This window comes from Haliotis asinina, chromosome 5 (assembly GCF_037392515.1).
Source record: "Haliotis asinina isolate JCU_RB_2024 chromosome 5, JCU_Hal_asi_v2, whole genome shotgun sequence".
NCBI classification, from domain to species: domain Eukaryota; kingdom Metazoa; phylum Mollusca; class Gastropoda; order Lepetellida; family Haliotidae; genus Haliotis; species Haliotis asinina.
In genome coordinates, this window is record NC_090284.1 from 54862116 (window position 1) to 54876271 (window position 14156).

A 14156-nucleotide genomic window follows, 5' to 3' on the forward strand; every position below is an offset into this window, starting at 1 on the left:
ATGACATTTAGAAGAAAATGAACGGAACTGAAGATGAATTTAGTGTTAAATATGAATTACCTACCCATTAGGAATGAAAACCTGCTTCATGTCCAAACTATCTGCACTTACCATTAGTTTGGAAGATGTTATATGGCCAGATTATCAACACTTAATCGCTGAAACGTTCACTTACATAGTTCAAGTTATATTAGCGAAAGTGAGTGGAGATTACGACATTGATTGCAAGGAAAGTGGAGAACAGAGTTTGTTGAAGACTTAGGACGCTGGTGAAATACGACTGGCGACTGTTCAGATTGCAACACAGGATTCCCTCGAAATAGCAGGACCCGATTTTAGAACAAATCTCTGAAGAATAACAGGAGTATACAATCCCTGGACAACGTGTGTAACCGATCAGCAATCATGTTACAGAATGCTCCCTCTTGGGACTTGCCAAAGCTTTTGATACAGTATTTCTTTACGGTAGCCGTGTGCGATAACGATGTGTCTACATGGAGTCTCAGTCAGGCATATCTGTTATATAAACCCTTCTCGAGAATCTTCTGCAGAGGAGTCTGCTTGATGGGTGTTTCGTCGTGTAATGGGCACTGCCAACACGAATTGTCTGTGATATGTATTACTGACTCTCGTTGCAGTCTATTAAAGCAATTGGAATTCATGAAGGTTGTATCATTGTGTACAGTAGTGTCAAAGAGAAAGTAGATCACATCAAACGTACGATGTGGTATTTGATAAAGACTCCGTGAACATCACAGATGAACATCTGTGGCTTAGGATATATTTTCTTGTGCGTGTGTGTTGGTGTGTGACGCGTCATCAGTTCAAATGGTTCATATGGTTTCACTGAGGTGTGGCGTAGCCCAGTGATTAAGGCATTCTTCGGTCAGGCCCAATGCCCACAAGGGTACAATGTGTCAAGCTCATTTCTGGTTTCCCTTGCCGATGATATTGCTGTAATATTGCTAAAAGCGGCATGAAACACTACTCACGCAATAATATTACTATGGAAACGTACTCTGTTGTACCTGAGTACATCACACATGGTAGGTAAAACTTCATGAAATAAAAGACTGGCGGATTAAATCTGCCCATGGTGTGTTGCTCTCAACGGTCAAATGGTCAACGACTTCTATTTCTATTTCCATAACCTTTCAAAATGGCAGTAACACTATGATTATAACATTTCTGCGAACATATCAGCATTTTCACATTTCAATTTTAAAAGATTGGCTCATAATGTCCGGTTACCCGACATCTATAAATCGAAACAAGCATGCTTCACTTAACAAATCTCCGAAACTACGATACATGCAGCTGTATGAAATTTGAACGCTATGAACATTCCTTTGTATGCAACGTCTTTCCATATCCAAACCGTACTTGCAGAACAACACGTCTGAATTGTGTCACATCATGGCAAGAAAGAGACAAATCTCAAGGGCTGCAATTGTCGTGAATATGTGTATTCATTGACAATTCGTGTAGCCTTGGCATAGGGGGATAACCCTTCCCATTGATGTCGTTGTACTGCCTGGAGGACAGACGTATTACTTGTCTTGTTAAGCCATATAGCATCACCGCCCCATGAATCAGGTCTATAGGGTCAATGAATCCTGTCAAGGCATTTTGAACTGGCCTACACCAAGTGAAACACAATAACATAGTTCCGGTGAACCGGGGTTCTTCTTCTCCATTACTACATGCAATAGAGATGCCTCGACGGCGTGAAGAGATATGAAGCACTCTATCCGTGGAAGTCTCTTTGTGTTGCGGTTGTTAGCTGATGGGGGTCTTGTAATTCAGCGGAAAGTCTGTAAGAGGTATTCGTTCAAGTACTCGCCGGATCCCCCTTCTGTGGTATGGCATTTAGGTTATGAAGAGTTCATTAGTGGAATGTATCACTTCATTTGCTTGGTTTACGCATCTACACTTGAGTTGTAACCCCAGTGAAAACCTTAAACCGACAACCAAAATACTATTACGTAAACACAGATGGAGTAGTCCAGTTAGCATGCAAAGGCACAATCCCACAGTCGATAACACCGTGTGTTTGTCTATTTCGGTCAATTGCTATATTGGTTAATAAGCAGCTATTCTCTCTTAACCTCACTTGCAGCTGTTGTGGCTGGTCCGTGGAACCATATTGTACTGATTATTGTACCGTTTAGTCACGATACCGCCTTGGCTGTGCGCCATGTTCCGTTGGCGAATCGATGAAAGGGATCAATGCTAACACACATTGTATACTTCATCAACAGAACATAGGTTAACCATGTATTTTTAGGGAAATCTTCTTGTAACGTTCATGCCGTTAGTCTCAGAGATCGTTAGGATTGCTACTTTAGTCATTTGCTGCGGTCGATATTGCATTCCTTTAAATACATATAATGTAGCGGGAAATTGAACGCGTCTGTAGTCAGTCATTACACATGTGGGGGTAACGTTGTGGGTGTCCCATGTTAATGCGACCGTTTAGTGGTAGTCCATTAGACTCGAAGACATCGCTTAGTATCTCTACTGCCATCTACACATCTGAAAATGATCATAGACTTTCTACTGTAACTAGAGCTCACCTTCTAGGAACATCCTATTTGTAACCTCGTTCTTCCGACTGCAAAGACAGGTACCATTAACCTTTCCTTACAGTTTCAAAAGCCAGACTTACTATTGATTTGCTCATTGTACGCACATCCATGTGCCCAAGTGAAATACCGGCGTACAACAGAACAGAGGAGTATCGTTAACCTAAATTAAGGAATACTGAGCTAACGAACTGCTGAATGAGGGTAATATTTTCATATAAAACCAGATACGCTAGCTTCATTTGATCAGAACATGCAAGCATATGCTGAAGCGAAATTACAAGATTTGTGCGGAGGATAATGCTGTTCGAGAAATTTCATTTATTGGCAGGGAGATCAATAGAAGAACTGAACTTGATGTAGTTCTTGCTAACATGCTATTCCAGCATTAAGTTAAACAACTCGAACTTAACACTTGTTGGTGATGCTGTAGTTGACGGGAACTTTTATTTGTATACCTGTACCGTGATGGTGATCGTAACTGTATCGATTACAGCTAATTCGGATATTCCGTCTGTCAGAATTGTGGATTGACATTGTGCATGTACCGTAAACGTAAGAACAGAGATCCGAAAGTTTGTTTCAACCTTGTATCAGTTCGTTATTTCCTGTCTTGTTTTCTTGTTGTCATCAAAGGCGACAGAACCCAAATCACAGCCTTAACAGTACATCGTGTGATTCTGACTACTTACTAATTAATGCTACGATGGATCAGCTCCATCATATCTCGTCGATCTCTTGCAATTGTATGAACAATCCAGAGTTCTTCATTCTTCCGACCAGCATCTCTTCCACATTCCCAAGGCTAACAAATTAGCCAAAGATCTTTCAGTTATAATGCTGCAGTTCTATGGAATAAATTCCTAAACTCAAAGAACTCGAAACACTTTTCAAGTCTCAGTTAAAGAACATACCTCTTTCAGCAGGTGTTCGCGAAAAGCTTAGCCAGATAACACTACTTTTAGTCGATTCACTCTTTGATATCTTCTGTCAATCATCTGTACATTTGATGCAATTGAAACTTGTAGAGGTTTACGATTCAATCCGATCCGAGTTCTGTATGCACCCTGACTTAAAGCTGACAATAGCAGACAGATAGATAGATAGATAGATAGATAGATAGATAGGATATTTATATAGCGCACATATCCACGCAATATTGCATGCTCAAGGTACTGGTATTTTTCCATCGATCACTGGATGTCAGTCTCAACAGCAAATCATATTTCAATCTCAACTCCCTGGGGAGTATATTACTCTTGCTGCAAGTAGGCGCACCGAGTTTATTGTGGCTCTCTCATCCTAACGAGGTACCCAATTCACAGCTGGGTGGACTGGGACACATAGTCACAGCACTTTGTCCAAGTTTACTACACGTTGCTGTACCCGCAACTAGGTGTATGCACGTGTTCATGTGGCCACCATCTGCTCACATACCAACGGATTCATGGGTACTTTTAAGTGCACATGGTTGTGTACTGCACACTAGGCGTTGTGACAACACTAAAAGAGTCTGCACACAAAATTGACTCCAAGGTTTTTACACCCGGTCACAGGTGGGCTGGATCTCGAAACCTCAACCTCGCTGGATCACTAACCTGGCGCCTTAGCCAGCTCGCCCACCATGCCCCCGAATTTTAAGCTGACATTGTTCTGAGATTGTTCTTAAATACTCGTATAGTTGAATTTCATTGTTTAATTTATTGGTGTAAATAATATGCACATGCACGTAATTTGTTGTTCCTAAAAGACAATTCTTATGGTGTATTGTCAGAGGATATGAATAAACACATAATTTGTTGTTCCTAAAAGACAATTCTTATGGTGTATTGTCAGAGGATATAAATAAACACGTATTACCTTGGTACCCATTTCTGACCATGTGAGCATCCTCCTCATTTTAATACTTACCTTATGTTCAATCAGTCTGTCGAGTTGTGTCCCCTTGCCCTGTAAAAACCCACGAATTTGGGTTCGTTTCCTGGTTCACCTTGAAACTGTTTCGAAGTTCGTCAACACAGTAGTCCTACTGGTAGGTTTCACCAAGTGGTAAGGGTGTTGATGTACATGGTGCTTACAGGTTCGTTTGTAACGCTGAAGACCCTTGTTCGATTCCACACATGGATACAGTGTGTGAAGCTCACGAAGTGGTCAGCGTCTGAGGTTCGGGCTCTCCTATCCAACGCACTGATATATCTGGAAACCTGTTTAAAGAGGCGTTAAACCCTATCCACTCCCTAATCCCTTCTCTTGGGCTGTTCCATTAGAGGAAAGCGTCCTAGGTTTATACCTGCGGAATGAGATTTCAGCAGAATAATATTTTTGAATCCTTCCTCAACCATAACGTCGATCATGGAATCACAAAACCAATCCCTCATGTAATCGTTCATGAAGCCATTACGCGTTTCACGTACACCTAGGCTGCATAAATATCTGTTAATGAGACAAGTCTAGTGAAAACACAACAGTTTATACTCCGAGAAAAAGACAAAGGAGAAAGTAACAGGATCGCATGTCGTGATGGTTATTGGACGCAGCTAGTCATCGTTGTGACTTACATGTTCACCAAATTGCTCTAGCTCTAAACACCGTTAGCGCCATCGACAGCAGAATTCTGATCAATTTTCGGTAAAACATATCCCTGGTGTTCACTTTTTGACAAAATATTATTAACCGACAAAAATAAATGAAAAAGTATTGAAGGGCCCGCCTTCAGCTGAACATAACTTGCGCAGTTCATAGCGACATAAGTGACACTTTTTTCAGAAATAAGAGAATATTACATTATGGGCATCGTAACTGCAAGGATAATTTACGACGTTCATAATTTTAAGGTGTCGTAGGAAGACAGCTACTTTCAAAATATAACATCCTTTCATTTCATATTGTTCCATCCACGAAAAAACTCCGTGTCTTCCTAATGATTCAATGACGTGATAGATTAAGGCGGAAGTTGTGTCCGATTTTCAGACATGAAGTCTAAACCAGAGGAGTGAACCTTATAATTACTTCTATCAGTTCCGGTAATTTCACCTTTATACTCAGGTATTATCATGCTTGAATTTCATCCATCAGCTCGTGACAGCGGTTCCATTTGCTCATGACAAGATTACAATATGATCACGTACGTGTATGCATCATTCTAGCAGATGCACTCATTCGGTATTACGGCGTCACAATTTTTAATACTTACCGTTCTTTCGGTGTACGAAGCTTCACTAAGTTGTTACTTTTTAGAGGAATTTAATATCATGGACACTCTAGGTCGCTGGCAAGTGTTCATAAGAATATTGTATTGCTAAAGGGGTTTAGTTTATGTCTTTTTGAAAAAGTGTTTTTAATGGGGTTTTTTAGAATATTTATTGTAAATTCACTAATATTTTACCGAATTCTAAATGGAAACAGCAGATGAAGCTGTAGATTAAGGGGATCTGAAAGACGAATCCATAAAGCTCTGTCAATGATATACCAAGACAAGTGACACAACCAAATCTCTCAAACTCGGCAAAGTGTTTTTTCAGAGTGACGTAAAGCGGACAGAGAGGAATATGTGCTCACTTATCTTGAAATGGTTTTATAAAGGTTTTAGCTTGGTATAACTGTAAGTGTCGATGAGCTCGCTTTTTCAGGAATACACCATACACCATTAGGTTCTAAATTGCTATTGGCACGTACAGTGTGCTCTAGATGATATCTTCACCAAGGTTTACGAACACCCAGTCCCAACTGACTAAACAGTTATGTTTCATACCAATCACTTGAAGAGGTTTCGCTTGTGCTTATTCTTCTCAAGAAAATATCGATTACATCAAGTGTTTGAATTTGCGTTCCCGCTACGTCCTTTCAAATTGTCACTGAACACATCAATGCATCTGTTTTTCATCACGTGCAAGGCCCTAGGGGATCACGAACGTCATTGGCGTGTAAGTTAAAGAAACCTCCGAGCGTGTTCAAAATAACAATTTGAACATTATAACAATTATCATTGGTGTTGATGGAGATTAATCATCCACTTAAGCGTAAAAGTCATACCAAACACCATTACAGTATGACAATAAGATTTTTTTCTTTTCTTTTTTTTTTGAAAAAAAAATACAGTGTTACTGTAACACCTTTCCGTTGCCTTAACAGAACCTTTGGAAATATGATCACGAGCAGGAAAATGTGTTTTTAGCGTCTGGTGCAATGCGGAATACGGTTTCATGCGATTTAAGAGTCGATATGATAGAAGCATCGACAGATGGGTGAAAATGAAGTTTTACTAGCAGAAACATATCATCGGAGAATCGTAACTTTCAAGCGCATTGCTGAATCTCAACATTTGTAAGTAAACGCAATTCCTTTGATTGGTTGCAGAGCAGATCTTGCATGCGTTAGTGTCAGGATCACTTCTAGTTGCTGGTGAACCTCACCAGCTAAGGCTCACAGCTCACTGCAATAAGTATTTACGGAAATAAATGGACTTTGTATTGTATAAGCTTTATTGGATCTTTGAACTATTTTCTTAAGTTGTTTTAGTCATCTGTGTACAAGCGTGTATCGTATAGAAATAGGATAGCGCTTAGAATGTTTTTGACAATGGCAGTAACACTTGCCTTCATATATTCTAATATCTGTTCCCCGAGAAGGAAAACGTTAGGCTAAAAACTGCATGTAAGGAGGGTTTTCTTAACTATTATACAAACACCTGCCTTCACTGATTTGGTCGGAACCGGTACAAAGCGGTGAATCACTAACAGTATTTGTTTCGTTCGATATTCCAGAATGAATATTCTCAAGCGTTACAGTTTCAGTAAATGCTACATACTTCATCACGTTTTGGTGAACTCCGTATGCCACCAAAACGTACTAAAACCGATCTCAGCTTAAGTTAATCCGACTCATTCGACAGAATCATACAGGAAATCACTACACTAATCTATGTCAATGTTAAAATAAGCTTATGCATATTTGATTATGTTTTATTTCCCGTGAGTGGTGTTAGCTGAGTGCCGGTGTATCTGACATTTGATACGCTTTTTCTGGGATGTCACAAGATCATTCGCTCACAACATAATGAGTGATGAAGTGACAGAAGGTATTTACGCTGTATTTAGTTGTTTCAGAACCATGTCAAGGCTGTCTGCGATTGGTGTAATTGTGAACTGACTGTTCACAGGCATGAACCACTATAAAGCGTCGAGTGATTCATGTCGCTCGTTGGAGATAAAGCTGGTTTGAGCTCACATGAGCTTTATGCTATTGTGAGTAATCTGCCTCATCTGTAGTCTCAGGAACAAGCAGACTTTGTGTTCGGGTGTTGTCCAGTAACTCATCAGTCATTTCTTTCGAGAGAAAAAATAAGAGTTATAAGAAGTGAAAATCTTTATATTTGTCATCTTAGTATTGCAATACTTAATGTCCGTCGGTAGTTTCAAACTTGTACATTGGGAAAGACAAATCCTGAATCATCCGATGTCTTGTAAGCATTGTTGCAAAAACACGAGTTTAGATATTTTTCTAGAACCGCTTGATTCATTGAGTGGAAAACGTTTTGAAAGTATTTCTTACCACAAGGGATTTCAATTTCATCAAGGCAAACACATTCGGTTGAAGCATATTCAGTTTGAAAAGTGATCATGAGTTTTGTGTGAATTATCTAAACCGTGAGTGGTTCAAAGCAACGTGATCGGTATTTGGTTGTGTAGAGAAGATAGCTGTTGCAAACACAGAGTTTTCGATTTCTTTTCCAGACAAATTTGATGCATTTAGCCGGACTCTAACATTCTGAAGGTGTTCAAGTAGGCGAAACGCCTCAACTTATTTCAATGAATGGAAATTGGAAGAAATCGAGGCAGAAAATGTTTAACGACCTACACAGAAAATTAAAGTCCAGACAAGTGAATGAACTGGAGTACAGCAGAATTAGCCAATCCAGTGTCAAATTACAGTACAAATATATCCATTCAAATGATTAAATGTGTTGTTCTTGTTTTTTGTTTTGGCTTTGTGTTTGTTTGTTTTGGTCTTCTTTCTCCCTGTCTCTCTCTCTCTCTCTCTCGCTCTCTCTGAGCGTACGTGTGTGTGAACAGTTACACGTGCTTGACTTTATTTGTGTCAACAGTTAGATGTGACTGTTGTCCTTCTCCTGGCCCTTCTCACACTATTCCGTTCCTTAATCACTGTATTTGCTTTGGTGATTATTCATATTATCCGTTCAGGCACGTTATAACTGATCCACTGATGGCTCACCGTGTCTGTTATAAATGCTTAGAGTGGATCTTGTCAAATGTCAAAAAGTCAGTTTCACAGCGGCGTAAATGTCAACTCACTCACTCAGTCATACAGTCAACAACAGTAATATCGTTGCTTTTGTACACCGAATGTGCAATAATGTTACAGTGTTATATCTCTTTAATAAGAGCTCCTATTGGAAATGGAATGAGTAATGTTTGTCGGTATTTGTTATACTGATTATCATAACGGAGACGTGCATAAGGAGATATGTCAAAGGCTCAACCAGATTGATAACCCTTTCTTTCCCTTAGGAATCGGCTCAGCCACTGATTTGAATAAAAGTTTGAATTTAACCTTAACATTTGAATTCACTGGCGTCAGAATAAGTGAACCTGGAGCCCAAGGCTTGAAATATTATGCAAATGTTCGTTAGTCTAAATTTTTCGGTCTCACTATTTTCTAAAAGAGAGGCTTGCTTAAAATTCTTTAGAATATATTTCTCCAGTATTGCTTGAGTATTGATCGGTGTTACGTTGTCGTATGGCTAGAATGAAAACTAGCAGTGTTAGGCGGAAGCTAAATGGATCAACCGACATCAATACCAACAATACCATCTGTTATGTTTTGTTTCTACATATGATAAGGTAGTAGGATTAGTTTAGTGCACTCCATTCATCGGTTAATGTCTAATCGTATCCGATGGCGAGAGTCTCTGTTTTGCCCATTGCTCCTTCGTGTGCCGATATCTTCGTGCAGTGGTTTGCTTGTCCCCACGCTGCTGACTGATACGCTGAACAGCTTTCCTTCAGCCGGTATTACAAATACCAAATTCGACAGGAAGCTTTAGCGGTGAAATACGGTTGACTTGCATACACATAGGATACTAGTAGAATGCCCTAACTCGGTGATCAACTCTTAACAAGGAGCACTACCCCAGTACCTTTCGGCATAGCGCCAGTTAGGGAACAACACATAGCACGTTTGAATGTGAGGCGATGGAATGGTACAGGAGTGGACGAAGGAAAGACTAGAGGCAACAGGTTGAGTTAACTTGTGAGGATAGAAGGGAATATTTAGAAAGATATTTTTATCAACGTAGGCCTTCTTTTAATTTTGTTATTGACTATTGGTGTTATACTTCTACCATATGTACTGCGTAGTTTAATATATGTTGTTTCAGAGCAAACAAACACATGAGTATGTAAACAAGCATTGGCAGAATGGTAGATGCATCGTATCACATGGTCATAACGTGTCAGATTCCTGTACATCCTTGATCCAATGTTCAAACATAACACAAAAGGACTGAATGTACCCCCTATTTCACATTCAGAAACATCCATTTACATCTATTCCGCTACCAAATAAACATTACTCCGCCCACATTACTCATCCTCAACCCCCTCACACCTTGCACAGCATATGCGAAGGCACACGCAGGTATACACACAGACACACACACACGTAAAAACACGAACATGCAGACATGAACACACGCGTGAACAAACAAACACATGCGCGTCAGAACACAGAGACAAACACTCATACACACAGAGGTGAACACACAGAGACAAACACTCGTACACACAGAGACGGACACACATACACAGGCAGACAATCATACACTCAGAGACGGACACACACAAACATGAACAGACACTCAGGAACACGTGCATACACGAGTCGGACACACACACGTGCGAGATGTCTCAGACAACACACAGACATTGATATACACATTTTGCACACACAGAGGCAGTCACACACAGAGAGACAAACACACTCAAACACGCACGTACATAGAGAGGGAGACACTCTCACACACAAGCGAACACACACAGACAAATACACAAACACACACAGGAACACCCACTCACAACCGATCCGTCAGTACTGTAGCTCAATAGTTCAGAACGATACACAGGCTGTACTGTGTCCCTGCGCTGCAGCGGTTGGGAATGAAACGTTCCCACTGACAGCAATGCAGCAGCACTCGCCTAGACCAACCGTCAGGTATCAATCTATTAAGAGGCAACAGGCTGGTTCTTCACCCAGCAGTATTTTGACATTATGGCCAATCAAACAGTCAGAACTAAATTTTAAACTTAAGTTACCATTCAGCTGTCATCAGTGCTCTTAGGAAGGATCAGCTAACAAAAGTCATTGATTTTTTCACGCACACTGAGGAAGTACGCGTTCCAGCCATGCAGTCGAGCTCGAGATCGCCAGTAATACCTTTATATTAGTTCGGACTGCTCAAGTAGTACTGTAATTTCTTACCAGCCCAATTTTCACCCTCGAATTAGGTTTGGTTCCTATGCGGTTCGGAAGAGCCCGAGGCTAGATCTTCCAAGGGAGCTTTCCTAATCTCATTCTGTATGATAATTTTGCTGATTTGTCGTGAGTGCGGAGGATATGGATTAGCGTCGACACACTAGCTGTCGTTCATTGGTTGTCAGCGGTGGGAGAGGAGACGACCATCTCTCAGTGCTGTTCGTGGCAGTAGTCACGATCTGTTGAGGAACTGGGACCTTTCCTAAAACAGGTGTGTGGACAGGTAGGAAGGTTTCTCACATTTTTCATTTAAGTTGGTATCTCTCAGTACCGAGCTGTCGGTAAGCACAGATTTATTTTATTTATCTTGTTCACGTTAATCAGTTCTTATTGAACTTATAGCATCCTTATGTGTACCGCTATATTGAGCTTAACGAAACCTTCGAGTTTCAGTTGTGCTTGAAAGGAAACTATAGGAATTGTCTCTTTATGGGGCTCGCGTATATAAAGAATTATATACGAGCAGTTTTCTAGCAAAGATTTAATATCAGCTATGTAAAGATCGACATGTACTTGTATGGCAAGCAATGCAATAGTGCAGCATATGTACATGGGAGGCATAGCTTTTTTGTACTGAAGTTACCAACGTTAAATTCAGCATTGTGTATCGTGCTATGTTGTATCGGGAACAGTGGACATATCGTGTTGCTTACAGTAGTTTCCACTGTGTACCAATACTTGATATTCGTGGTAGAATATAACACAGAAACCTTCAGAGAAATACCTCTTTATCCAGCCATACAATTCCGTAGAAGATGCTGTGTGAAGGTTTTATCCAACTGCTGTTCTACATGATAGAATTGATTACAAAAAGACAGTAAAATATCTTAACAAGCCATGCTTGTGTACAATTAAATGTAGATTTAATTTCCATACTTATGTCCTTATTGTTTATTCTGTAAGTGAAGCACTTTGTGCTATGAAAGCGTTACACTAACAGCTCAGGGTGTCTCTAAGACACCGAGGAATATCCTCGGTGCAGACCTCAGTTCGACCGATAGCCTTCTTGGGAATAAGTCTAGTATCGAGTTGAGGTTTCTCACCCAAGGCTTACAGTCAACTTCCAAAACTGGAAGTGCAATAGAAATGTGAACCCGACGGTAACGCTGCAGGAAATTGCCAATGGAATCTATACAGTGTGTTACCAGATACAGAGAAGAAGGCAAAATACTGCCGATAGTCAGAGAACATAGTGCATAGGTGGAACTGGGCGATACCAGCGTGTACAATGATCAGCCACACTTTTACCAAACCCCCTTTTCATTACCCATTGCTCGTATGTCACTGAAGTCTAACAAGGCGACATTGGTTAAAAATCCAGACATTAATGCTATCGTTTCAGTTAAGGACACTGGAACAGTCTGGTCTTAATTTGCTCCAGCAGATCCATTGCTAGGTAGTTCAGACAATAATGTATATTATTACCTACTGCTGCCTTGAAAAAATTCGGGAAGCAGTACATAATTGATCTATGCCATTGTTATGGTAATATCAAATTACACATTTCATTAATCCAAAAGTTGCAACAACGGCCTTTTTAACTACAAGTGCAAAATCAATATACCGCATTGTGAGAAAATGTAATATGTTGTTGAGAGTAGGAGGATTGGGTTCAGTTATCTGTATGTGGTAAATCCACTTGTAATATTACCTCCCTGTCTGTGGAACGTATTAGGAATGCAGGATCATATAATTATAACGGATACTCTGATTCTGATACGGATTCTGTCGAAAACGATTCTTCCCAAATTTGTAAGGAAATTGGTACAGCTAATTGCCAAAGTTTGAATGATCTTACAAAACCAAATAGTCTGATCTTTTGATAGTATGTGACTGAGTAAGGTCATTCAGTTGGTTTTCAACACTATTTCAGTTCATCACGGACAAAGTCCGAATTGATACAGGTCTCGGATGTATCTATTGCACTCCTTTAGTGAGGTGCATGATCAGAAATAACAATAAATAGAGTCACACATTATTCATAACCGGTACGCTATTTCACTTCACATAGGCTGAACCCGATACTCTAAAATGAAAGTGTTCATAAAACCACCACAGTATTTCATTAGAGTTGAAAACAGTACTAATACCAATGTGCACATACGCTTTATATGATGAACCGGTTCATCATGTCAGTGATGGATTGGTGTAAACCAGTATACTAGTACATGGAATATAGTATATATCACAATATGACAAACATACGTGTCTTCTTTTAATGTCTCAACCGCATTCCATGGCATGAGTATTGGCAGAGTGTTAAATAAACAATAGACAATGTTTTTCAAAAACGTACATTTACAAGAAAAACGCAGTATTCCTGAAAAAAAAACCGAATTATATCATCGTCATTAAAAGTCGGTCTTCCTAGTTTGTCTTCGGTAAGTGTACCGAATGAATGTTCTGAATGGCTGTGTGACATCTAAACGAGGTGTAATATCTACGTACATATTTAAAATACAATAGTTTGCATTGTTACTATCTACGCCATCTGTTGTTCTCTTAACGCTTTGATGCAACATGTAACTCAACAACTGTATCCGATATCGGATGTTAATTTCACTTCTTTATCGGTTATACTGGGTTTCATGCGTCACAGTGGGGGTTTCTTTAACCATGTTTTAACACAAACACATGACATACAGATCGTTACGAAACACGTGTTCCTGAATTGTGGTTACAGTAACGTGATTATGTGTGTATCCATAGAAATATGATACTTAATATATGCATTGAAACATATTAATATGAATCAGTATCGCGAAAATGCAAAATGGACTTGAACAATGTAGTTTAGTGGATAGCCCGCCCGTCCAGTTAGTGGAATGTCAGATTTGAGATGCCGCTGCCACGTCATAGCAATATGGGTTAAAATACAATATTTGTTGTTCCCTTGCGCTCGGAATGAAGGGTAAAAAATGAATTGTCTCCTTCACTCTCTCTCTCTCTCTCTCTCTCTCTCTCTCTCTCTCAGCGGTCTTGGTCAGTGCTGACTACGTGTCCAAATCGTACATTTGGTTT

The 14156-nt window shown here is 39.9% G+C and overlaps 1 protein-coding gene across 3 annotated transcripts in view; it reads left to right on the forward strand.

Moving 5' to 3' along the window:
• The window catches only part of LOC137283591 (allatostatin-A receptor-like), a 47648-nt gene that overhangs the window by 17124 nt on the left and 16368 nt on the right, over positions 1-14156 (forward strand). The window contains exon 1 of one of the 3 annotated variants that reach the window (XM_067815177.1): positions 10985-11358. The exons of 1 other annotated variant lie outside the window; for it this stretch is intronic. The gene's annotated coding sequence lies outside the window, so the exon portion shown is untranslated. Of the gene's footprint in view, positions 1-10984; positions 11359-14156 lie in introns of those variants that run through there. One more of the 3 variants, XM_067815178.1, reaches the window with a different exon arrangement.